Raw genomic sequence first — 12,913 nt, forward strand, 5'->3', positions numbered from 1 at the left:
CGAATCTACAGGCTTCCTATACACATTTAGAATATAGCTTACAATGTTCTGTTCTGTGAAGTAGCCAAAGGCATCGATATTAGAACTAAAAAATATGTGTCATTTTCCCGAAAGTCAAACAAATTAGACCAATAACTTACAAAACACACAGGATGTCTATATATATCACCTACTTCTCTGCATACACCATTTAAATGTTTATATCTTTGCACAAATAAGTTTGGTATAAAAAGAGGCAAGTCTCTAACTCAATATTATTCACAGTCTTCGACATTGTAAACACGACTTATTGGTCAATTTAAATCAACATTAATTCTGTTATCTTACCGTGAAAAGATGGGATTCTGATATTCAATATTTAAGACAAAATGAAATTTTAAAATTGGCACACGATTCGCGTGCCAGAATGCTTTCGAGCGCCTTTGTAATGAAGCGACTCGATGACCGAGGCTAAACGTATCCCACAGGAGAATACTACCGATGTAGACATGATTAACCAGACGCCAAAGACTGTCATTCAATATGGACCCTTTGCGTATTTCGCTGAACATAACTGATAAGAAAATTCAGAAACAGAAACGATTGGATGTAAATCAGTTTATATATATCCATATTACATTATTATATGCATTGCGACCCAGTTGTGTAAATTTCTAGGTGCCAAAAGATAGGGACTGAGCTCCTTTAAGGTGGACATTTCTTCTCAACACACTTATTTCTTTGTATTGTAAGGTCCGATCAAATGTTTGTATATTTGTAATGAATCTGATATTCTAGAAGAGAGTACTGTACCGGTTTTACTGAAGATCTATATCCATACGTAACTAACGCTAACCCTAAATGTCTACAACCTATAAAGCAAAAATCAACCCGCGTATTATTGACCTTATTATCTTAATATCGTCCTATTGTTTATCCTTGGAGCTAGAAGAATCGAGGCTACTGCTGACTAATTGGCGGTTCATCAAACTAGAACTGGTCTCATTAAACCAAATATAGTTTGTTTACGAAGCTCCATTTAAGATGTTATAAAACAGTCGCGCTGAATCAACATGTTTTCTTATATTTTAAATCAGTGGTACCCACCCTTTTACTGGTTGCGACCCCATTCCAGAAACAGCATCTGATCGCGACCACTCAAAGAACAAAGTCACTCTTTATTATGAAACATCATCATTATTTACACGTTTTACTGTTTTACTGGCCTAAAACTAGTTTCATTTTCAGATCAAAATGTTGTTATGAGAGACTGGGGAAACAACTCGTGGGCGTGAGAGAGGAAAGACGATTGGCAATGTGGCAAGAAGTCTATAGAACAGAGATTTATATGCTTTTCTTAAAAACATAGCATTTTGTCAAAAGTTTCGTAGTAGTCCGACACGACCCCACAAAAAGTGCTTCGCGGCCCCTCGCGACCCAGAGGTTGGGAAACCAGGTTTTAAATGAATCGTTATTCATTTGTATCAAATATATCTGTTTATCACATTCCACGTCCTGTCTGATATTTTCTCTGATATTAATTGCGTTGTAATCAACGTGACTTTTTTTTTTAATTATCAAGTAATTGGCAGATTTTTGCTGTAGGTGATCAACTCGGTGACGTGAAAGCTACTGTGTCTTACGTGGATTATAAGATACTGTTAATAACAAATTATTTTTACCATAATCGCGTGATAAATAAAATGACATTTAAAAACTTTTCCCGGAGAAAAAAGTAGCGGAAGTATGAGAGTACAATATACCTGTTTGGTCAAACATACATTATGCAAGAGCTAAATCTGCCTATTGTAGGTCTTTCGTTAGGCCTGAAATGTTATCTTAATTATTAATTAGACATTAATTAGCTTATCCAGGCCATAATCAACTATCCATGGCATTGCTAGCCTGCGAGGTTTATTGGATTAGGTTCTGATTTGCGTTTCGACTTCCATTCATAATTTAATCATGAAATGGATAATCGAGACTATTTTTTTTTCATCCTATCATCGCTACCCTGCAATATTTACCGGATTAGGATCCGATTTGCTGCTCAACTTTCATTCATGATTTAATCATGAAATGGATAATCGAAACTTTAGTAATAATGATCGAGGCTAGGCCGAAAATTAAATCGCTAAAATCTCGGTTCATAGTGAATCAATTTGACTTAAATTTTCAGCAAATTCCCTTTACAGTATCTAGTTTTTAACTATTATAGTGAGAACTGTCAGCTCTTTATCTAACCTCACATAATGTATCTTTAAGTTTCCAACTCTTTCAGAACAAATATAATTATATTTGACCACATTATACAATTATAAGAATTTGTTAAAAATTAAAATTAAATTTAGTTTCTCTTTACCAAAGCAAGTGGGTATCATCCACGAAACAGTCTAATTAACTGCTCTTTTATCAATTGTCCTCGTGTTTTCCTAATGTGGAGAAACATGGCAATATGTTATACTAGATAGACAACCGTATTTATACACCGGCATAAATGAATGGATTAAATTGTTTACGAGAAATGCATGTTGTTTATAAGGGTTAGCGTTGGGTATCATTCGGGGTTTCAGAATTAGGCTAATGAAACAATAATGATGAACGGCGCGCACGCTCTCTACACCTGCCTTAAATCGTGTTTGTTGAACCTGCGCGTTAGGGGACCACCAGTATAGACATAAATATACAGAGATGTTGCGTTTATTTTCCTTTTGCCCAACGAGAAGGATGTTTTGCGTTCTTATCCCAAACACTAAGACCAGATGAGCGGCAAATGAAGAAAAACTTCGTTCAGTAGCCGATAAAATCTGCCGCCATCTTGCAAGGTATTTTATCTTGTTTTATTCAACGCTGCCGAGTTTTAAATTCTTAACATCTTTTGGCTATGGATGGTATATAGAGCATTTGTATTGACAGGGTTTTTGCCATATCTATTGCAAGGAAGACACGTGCGTCTTGGAAACATATGTCCACTCCAGGTTTCAATTATTTGAGGTCACGCCGGGTCAATTTTTCTAGAAGATTTGTGATGTAATTGAAGCTTCAGGGTGCTATTAAAGGTCTATAATAGTTCTGGTGGAAGTAAAGTTGCCGATCGTAAAGGCAATGTACGTACAATGCCATCACTTATGTCTGTCGTCTGTCCGTCAAATCCGCCAATAACACACAGGGGCGGATCTAGGAATTTTGAAAAGGGGGGGGGGGGGCGCTGCAAAATGAAGGCATTTTCTTGCATCTGTAGCCATTCCAAGAGCTATTTCCCAGACTGGTGTGTTTGAGTCGATGGTTTGAGTCATTTGGGATCCCTACAACGGGTTGGGAACGGACATATTTGAGTCTGAGAAAAGGCACTTTCAGCAGTAAAAAAGGGCACTATCGAAAATTGAATCCGCCTCTGACACATTTATACCCCCATGTCTTAATGTGGTCGTATATTGTAGTCAGAAATTTTAAAAAGTTAAAAAATCTAAACTAGCTGGGAATTTTTGGTCGATCGATTATGAGCGGAGTTATTGCCTTTACCATCGTAATCTTGTTATCTCTCTAGGCATCATAACATATGGAATTGTTTATAGACATGGAACGGGAAGATTGTGGATTTATTGATCCTCCTATTCAGAATTGCTTGTCGACAGTGCAGCATTTTTGCCTCTTTTTATGGTCGTAAATGAAGACAACATTCAGTATATTGTTAACACTTGACACTCAAATATTTCATGAGGTAAATTCCTAAAGCACTGCCAATCAAAACTTTGTAAAAGTTAAATAGAAAGAGATCGATCTTTATTTGTTTATTTATCCAGCTAAGGTTATTTTATTTTATTTTAACGATGACAGGTGGTGGAATAGGCTTCAAGCAGCATTCTACGCCAACCGATAACGATAGTGAGAAAGCGGGGGGGGGGGGTAACATTCCAATCTGAATAAAATACAGATCTATATTTCGTTTCGTTTTTTTTAATACTTTCGATGGCCTCTACTACATGAAGATCTGGCCGGTTGTAGTGGAAGGTCGTGTCAGGACTCATAAGAGCGGCTTTTGGCCCTATGATGTCAGACATTGAATAATCGATCAATGTTGACGTTTCTAGTGGTTTGCCCACAGTTCCGTGTACAGCACGCCAAGAACTCGCCGTAACAGACCGTTTCAGTGGCCAATCCCTCACATCAATCAGAACGCGGGTTATATATAACAACCCTTCCAGATCCTAGTATAGTAAAGACAAGTAAAGCGAAATTTTGAAATATAAAAAACAAAACGAAATAGAATCTGTGTTTTAATCAGATTGGGTAACATCGATACCAATAGAGATAAAGTGGGTGGGGTGGGATGGGGTAACATCCATACCCCCAAATAGCGTTGATAAAGTGGTTCATGCAGCATTTTACACCAACCGATAGCGATAGGAGGTGGGTGGGTGGGGTAACATCCATTCCCGCAAATAACGTTGAGAAAGTGGTTCAACTCTTTGGCGAACTCTTTGACTCAAAACCTAGTCCTCAGAAATGTGAGAACGGAAGACATTTTGAAATACTTAAACACTGATTAAATAAACCTTTTATTCAAATAAAGTAGCACAGCTAGTATATTAAAGTTAACGGCGATAGTTTCAACTTAAAGAAGCTTAATTTTAATTCCACTATGTGACTGGATGCCCCCCTCACCCCCACCCCACCACGAATAGAGCATGCTAAAATTTCTTCTATGATACTGAGACTGGCTGTATTCTCCATTTAATAATTAAATACATAGAATAATTTCTTTGGATCGTCAATATAAACACTACATAATCGTTGTTTTCAAATAATAAAAATTATTTACCATTAATATTATTTTCATGGCTTAATTTTAACGGTGGGAATCCTGTCCTATTTTCTTGTCCGCTGTCTCATCATCTCAAGGTATCGACCAACAGAGAATCCCATCTCGAGCTAAACGGTCTCTATATACGACTGTAAAAGAAATCAAGAATACCTATAAATAGCTAAAAATCCAATAATTTTCACATACCAACGCAAATATGTGACGTCATCAGACTTCATTTGCATGGAATTTCTTTTCTATTTCTAATCTGGGTTACTGTGGCTTCGGAGGTCACCCCAATGACGTCGATTGCTCACGTAGTTAGTATTGATTTTTGCTGACGTCAGCAGGTGGCCTCGTGCCCCAATAATCAATACTCTATTCTAAGAATGTGGGGATTACTTGCGTTGGTCGATCAAGGTTGATCGATGTGCTGTCTGCGCAGACTCTTATGACGTAAGAGGGAAGCTCCTGTGGTTAAAATAGAATTAATTACATATGCGGTTTCCGTGTATCCATATAGGTTATGGTGGCGTAAACCCCAAGAACACGCACGGATACAATTAAATGGCAGGTATACGTCATACATAATTTATCAAGGGGAATCTTCTTTTGTCTCCCTGAATTATAGCTTATGACGTCATCAGCCCAGTTTTTCAGCTATATTTGTTTTTTAAGGTCTTTAGGAAATCACCTTTCCGGGATTTCCGTCTGGCGTAAACGACGTCATGCGAGAACTGTCTTCAGACGACAATTAGAGCATTATAGTATATATTTTACAGGAATTATGTCTTAGCTTGTGAAGAATACAGAATATCACACTATTGAGGCAAAAATTGATTAAATTATTACAAAATATAATTTGAATATTTATATAATACATTTATTAGTTTAATCGATTTACGGAATTGTTGGGGGTATTCCCGCCCCATTTAAGCATTTAAATTGACATAGATTAGTGTTTTTAGTTCTATATTAACTCATACGGCGGTTTTCGAATAGGTTGATTGCGGTTTCATCCAATGTAACCCAGATACACCTTTAAATAGTATCGACGCACTAGTGCATTAAGCATTTCCGTTTATCAATAAACTCTGGGTATTCGTGGTTTTATAGCATCATAAAAGATTTATCATGATGTTTCCATTAATATAATAATATCCTACCACATTACATAAAACATGCCCCACGATTTAAAAATATGCAAAGGAATGCTTTTACAGGTGCAAATTACACAAGATATAAGAACTCTAGAACTACACTAAACAAACTTGAATGAAAATGCACGCAAATATAAATTTCAACCAATGTAAAAGCGTGCAGCTAATTAGAACGGTAGGATTTACTTGGATTTCAGAAGCAGAAACCACAGCGGAGAAATCATAATTTCGGTTGTGATACATCACATAATTTGAAAACTACAAATTTATCGAACATTACTCGGATCCTAATCATATTCTAATAATGACAAAGAAATATAAAATTATGTTACATTTGTTTTTCAGTAATACTAGTTTAAATTTATAGGCTTCGTGGAATTGAAAGTATGCATCATTTACTCATGGAAGATGTTAGATCGTCAGTACGGAAGAACCCTTTGAGCAAAAATGAGCAGGGGGAGATAATCCAAACATCGCCTGTTGAAATCCTACCGTACAAGACATTGGAGGGAAGATATTTTTGTACACAACTAAGAATGTAATAATAAATATAATATATATATTTAGATATTACATCCTTACTCTGTTGTTTTTTTTCTTTTAAACACCCCACCCCCTCTCATCCCCAAAAACAAAACGATTGGTTGAGTTAAACGTGTAACTTGCAAAACAAACACAGTACATTAGGAACGAATGGTTGAGACTAGTTATTGCAGAATAAATGATTGAGAATGGTTACATTCCATTGCAGTTCGATTTCTTTCTATCGTATTGTTGAAATAAAGAAAAGCTTTTATCGACAGTGGTAGATTGTAATGTCCAATATTATATTCATTATTATCACGTGTCTCATATATTTTACTGTTCTATTACTTCGGAGATAAGGAAATAACTAACATAAAAATCACATGTATATTTAGTGTTTACTGTATATCAAACCACATTTTGGAATTTATCGTCTTAGACAGAGCAGATGTAATAATTATCAATTATTTATGATCGCAATCGTATACAGATTCTCTTATGCCATTTGACGTCAAGATAATAGTCAGAATCGCCATCTTAAATGCAAAATGCCACTTACTGTTTGAACTTTTGTGATATCTGATTAGGATTACAAGCTAGAGTTTTAATTTGTAAAGGTCATTGAGATAATATTATATATCTTTACAGTGTTTTTCCATACAAAATGATATGTTTTGGGTTTTTATTTTTTTAAACCAACAAAAACAGTGCACGTCATAATATTAATGTCATTGTTTTCGCCATTTTAATCTTTTCTATTATTTATGTACGGCATTATATATTTAATATTAATTAATTATTAATTATTAAATGTGTTTTTATTAGTCGCCTCATTGTAAGTGGTATGTTTCAGAATAGAATATTTAATTATTATATTATCTTCATCACTTTATATCAGAAATAATATATCTTTCTTGATGTTGGTAAATACATGTATACTGTAAATAGTAGGTACTTAATTAATTAATTGAAATAAACTTGTTGACTGTTTTTCTTGAAGATTAATAAGTATTGTACATTATAGAATTGGAATACTTTATTTTTAATTTTGTTTTATTTGAATATTAATTGCTCGGAATATAATTATTAATATTGTTTAAATGATATATGTTTTGATACTGATGTTCCAGTTGATTTAGTCTAGTAATACTCACTGACAATTTCATGCATTTTATATTAAAACATAATATACTTTACCCTCTCCAGATATCGACCCATAATAACACACAACATAATAAATATATACAAATATCATGTCTTACCTTTAAAGTTTTAAATCCAATGTTATCCATTGTCCAACAGGTGTAAAGTAACACCACGGTTGAAGATAGGACCACTGTCCATAACATCACATTGCGCCATTTTCTTCTGATTTCAACACCACGTTTCAAGTAATCAGTGTCCTCACACTTAATCAATAACACCACAGTTTAACCTTTAAAACACTCACATCCAGCATTGTCAACAATTTTCAATAAATTCAATCTTAAAAGATGCTAGAATATAATCGAATAGCAAACTGTCACGTGTTTAATATGTCGGTCTTGGCTTAATAATGACAACATGATGGTGCTGACAACAGACATCAAAATCTTTGAGCGAACTTTGAAATTCTGAAATCGCATATCTGGTTGAAATAATGTATATATAGTCATTGGTTCTTGCGTAAAAAGGTAAAATTACATTACCATTCGCGCCATGTTTTCTTGGTAAACGTCACAGATGACGCGGCCGTCGTCATGGTATTTCCTCTAAAATCAATGGCCTGACGTTAGCGTATTGATTTTTCTGGTCTAAACAAGGAAACGATTGCTGTAAGACAAGCAGTTATCCGTGGGAATCCGATCAATTTAGAATATTGGTATTGATTTAGCTCTTCTTAGGCTATTTAAGGCAGCGAGATGTCTATAAATGTTATTTCTGTGATAAAAGGCTAGTAAGCCGTTTACAGTGTCAGTTTTCATATATAGGAATATTTCCCTCAAGAAATGGATACTTTACCCGAAAACGTCGTCCTAGGAGTTACTGACACGATACGCCGAGCCTGCGGATAAAATAGAGTTTCAAACGGGGTGGAAGGCGACGAACCTTTATTTCGTCTAAATGTGTTATTTTTATGGACGTCATCAAGTACCGAAAATTCGCGAAATTTACGTCAGGAGTATTTCACAATACTTGCTTGGTTACCAAACCCTTGATATAAAAGAGTGAGTTATGATGTGTCCATGTCAAAGGATTGTAAGATTGTCACCAGGAAAGTTTATGGAAATGAAGGCAATGAATAAAGAGGAGTTCAACGTGCAGTTGGTTCCTCGCATAATTCAATATTATTGTTTGTGTTAAGAAGGTCTTTCAACGAAGCAATAGAAATTTAATCTTGGAGATGCAAAGTGTATTATGAATTACTGTATATCACGGCAATTTATAAGGAATCTGTAGCACTAGGGTGGGTGGGGGACCTGGGGTAGCTCTACCCCGGTTCGAGAAATGTTTGGGGTGGGTGGGGGAGCTCTCCCCGGCTCGAGAAATGTTCGAATTTCAGATTTCAGCATACATTTTAGTAATCTGATTAAAACACAGATCCTATTTCGTTTCGTTCAAAACTTCGTTTTGGTTAATCAAATGTCTGATGTCACTCGTATGGCCCCTGACGCGACCTCTCATTACAACCGGTCAGATCTTCATGTAGTGGATGCCATCGAAAGAATAAAAAAACGAAACGAAATATAGATCTGTTTTTTGATCAGATTGACATTTGAGTGAATGTGGCGGAATATTACTAAGTCTCAAGCCAAGGAATTCTTAGGTCTACTTCTTTCGGTAAATCTCCCATGTTAGTAATCAGCATAGCTTGTCTCATATAGCCATCGGCACTGCTGGCGTATTTTGTCCCTTCTACTCAGTAATGAAGGCTGTCGTTCACATGACCGGATATGATATTGTTTGGGAGGTACGGCCCTGCGTACAGGTGGCCATTGGCGCTACTGGGATGTTTTGTCCTTTCTACTCAGGGTGTGGTTCATGAGACCGGATATGATTTTGTTTGGGTAGTACGGTCCAGCATACTCGCATACTAAACATACTATGCTATCTGTCTACAGTTAGCTTCATTTGAGAACAGACACTAAGCTAGTTGACCGACATTTACGTCCTCAGTCGACGATTTTAGTCGAAAACACTAAGTATACTTCACGAATTTTGTTAAGTATTTATTCTGCTTCCATTTAATAAAATTTAAAATGTCTATTTCATCTTAGTCGGCAAATCTAATGCTAGTATGAAAAGAGACAACCAATATATTTTTGCAGACTCAACTGAAAATATTGAGCCATTCGCAAATGATTTCTAAAGGACTCCTTTTATGGTTTGTGTGTAATGAGTAATCTGATCAACGTGACATTGTCATTTCTGAAATTTGATATCAATTACGGCGGCAGACTGGCTGTATTTCTTTGAAAGAGTTCCAGTGGGATTCCGTTTTTATTTTTTGCATGGGATTGGGATAAAAGTTTCACCCAAAATGAACTAGTATCATCCCCTAGGGTATAAATATGGAATAGCTCCTTTAAATTGCCTTAAATCTGTTGTTTGCGATATCACACCGTGCGGAAGAGGACGTTAATCTGCACTAACAAACGATCGAAACGAACGAAGTATCACTAACATACTTTCTGGCCTTCAAGAGAGTTGAATTTGTTTAGACCTATGTCTACAAATCTTCTGCTTTCTAGATTCTAGTTAGTTCTGTCCGGTGTGACTACAGTACGCAGACTGGTCACCCAAGCGCTACTTACCTTGTTCTTGTTGTTCTTGGGGCTGCGTTTTTGGAAAAGGGCCTAAGGCTCCACCGATCCATGTACGGTCGACATAAAACTTGGCATGGGTGATCTTTAGACAATGTGAATAGATTGACGGACGATCGCTGTGCTTTTATTCTTGGTTCCTATTTCGGTTTTGTTTTTTATAGTTCAAAATTTCGTTTTACTTGCCTTTACTACAGCAATGTACGCCAGGTTACATCTATTTGATAAGGCCAACTTTCAGTTTGGTCAAAGGTTACGAGATGTGAACAGGGCTAGCGCTAATCCCAACCCTAGCTGGACCTAGCTCTAACGCTTACCCTAATCCTAATTCACAATCCCGCCAACAATCACGTGCCCTAGACTTATTTACATCTCAGCGACTTTGACGATAATGGAGTTGGCCTTAACAAATAGATTTAGCCAGGTACGCCATCGAAAGTATAAAATATAGATATGCATTTTAATCAGATTTGCTCTTACTTGTTGTTGATAGAGGGATCTGTCCCGATACCTACCCATATTTCTCTCTAATCTTATCGAAACTTTCCCACTCGGCGAACCTCAGCAGATACCAGTACCCTACATCTAGCCTCGGCTGTATGACGAAGTCCACCATTGGAACTACTATCAAGTTCCCGGATTACCAACGGCGTTGCCCATGACGACGCCTTTGAAGAATGTTTTATCATACAAAAATTTCAAAGTCTGAAGCTGTTTTCTTTAAAGTTTATCCGATTTTCTTCAAACAAGGACAACTTTGCATTAACAATTCTACACACGCTTCGAACGACGCAATTTTTTAAAAGCGGCAAGTTTTCCTAATAAGTAAACCGGTGCCGCATCGCAGTTGTATAGGCGTAGGTACATATCACTTACCGTCATACAGCCGAGGCTAGATGTAGAGTAACGGAATCTGTCGAAGTTTGCCGAGTTGAAACTTTCCCTATCCTTTAAACGTTTTTGAGTTTTTATTTCTATGACACCCTACTTACAAATAGAACACAAACTTACAAAATAAATAATACTGGTACAAACTTAAAGGAAAGGTTTATGCAGTACTAAATAATTCAACTATATTAAGAAATGGTACATACATCCTTGAATCACATACACAAGAAATGTACGACAGGAAAAATTAGGGTAATAGCACGAGAATTTCTAAATGGAAATATACATGTTCCTCAATAGTACCCGGTATGTAAACCCCGTTACACGCTGGACACAAAAATCATCTGCAATAATATTGAGGTTATCAAGACGTATGGTAAATATAAGGTACATGTATATACTCGGCGAGTAAGGCCGTGGCTCACTAATCGGGAGGGTCCGGGATCAATCCAGGTGTTGGCCGGGTTTTTTCGGCCTGGAGGATGGAAAGAAGACCCAAGTTGCCTTGTACACATTTGTGTAAACGAAGAGAGAGCTATGACATATGGGCTCTGGATGCAAAATGAAATGAAATGAAATGGGGTTTAAAGTCCTTCTGTTCTGGTCTGAACTGGGCTAATGAAGACGGACATACGCCATACAGTGTGCCATGAGGGACATTTTGCCCGGACAGTGGCACTACGGCCTACTCTTGCCATACAGTGTGCCACGAGGGACATTTTGCCCGGACAGTGGCACTACGGCCTACTCTTATATCGAATTCGAACTGTCAATGGATCTTTTACGTGCACGCCAATGTGTACACGGGAACTCGGTTTTTCGTCCCATCCGAACAATAAGACAGCTGTTCTTGTCAGGCCCTCCGTCCTGCATCACTGACAAGGGGAATCCAGGTCGAAAATACAACTGTTTGGACAAATTTCTTCATGTACTGTCGCAGCCTAAAGAAAACAATTCATTGAACAGATTAAAAATTGAACTTCTAAATAGCTATTTTATAAGTATTGTAGAAAACGTTATTGCTATCTCCGATGACCCTTTAGTGATGTAACTATTCTTTCTTTACATTATTATATTATAGTCATAATACTTTATAGTAATCCAACGTAAAGGGCGTTAAGGAAGTTCGACGACTTGAAAGACAGATATTATAAGAACACAAACCCAGATTATATGTTTTCCTTGTGAATATTTCAGTGAGATACAATGAAATAGGTTGACTTTCAGGAATTTTGCGTTGGCGCCAGGTTCTGTCATCGACACTAACTTCCCTTTAGGGGCTCTTTAATATGTGTCGCCATGAAAACTTCTTATATCCTATCTTGTAAAATATATCCGCTAGCAAAGCATTCTATTTTGACATGCTGTGAATCTGGTGTTAGATATTCTTACCGTGTCATGATAACTAGGATGATTCAGTCAATAAAGAAAAGCGGTTTATACAATAGTTGTCTACGTAGAATAACAATTTCAGAAATTAAAACATTGGTTCGGTAGCGCAATATGAAATATAACCCAGTGATTACGTTTCTAGTGTAAGGAAAGATTTGTAATATAAGAATCTTCAATGAAAAAAATGGAATTAAACAGTTAGAAGGTTTAATGGATCCATGTGATTTAAAGCGTCGACACATGGATCCAAAATTTTCACAGTCTACAACAGAATAAAATACAGAACAGCTGTATTCATCCGCAAAAAAAATAGTACCTAAAATTCATGTACATTATATAGGTTTAAACGTCAAATGAGGTCA

Source organism: Patella vulgata, chromosome 9 (assembly GCF_932274485.2).
Source record: "Patella vulgata chromosome 9, xgPatVulg1.2, whole genome shotgun sequence".
Classification (NCBI taxonomy): Eukaryota; Metazoa; Mollusca; class Gastropoda; family Patellidae; genus Patella; species Patella vulgata.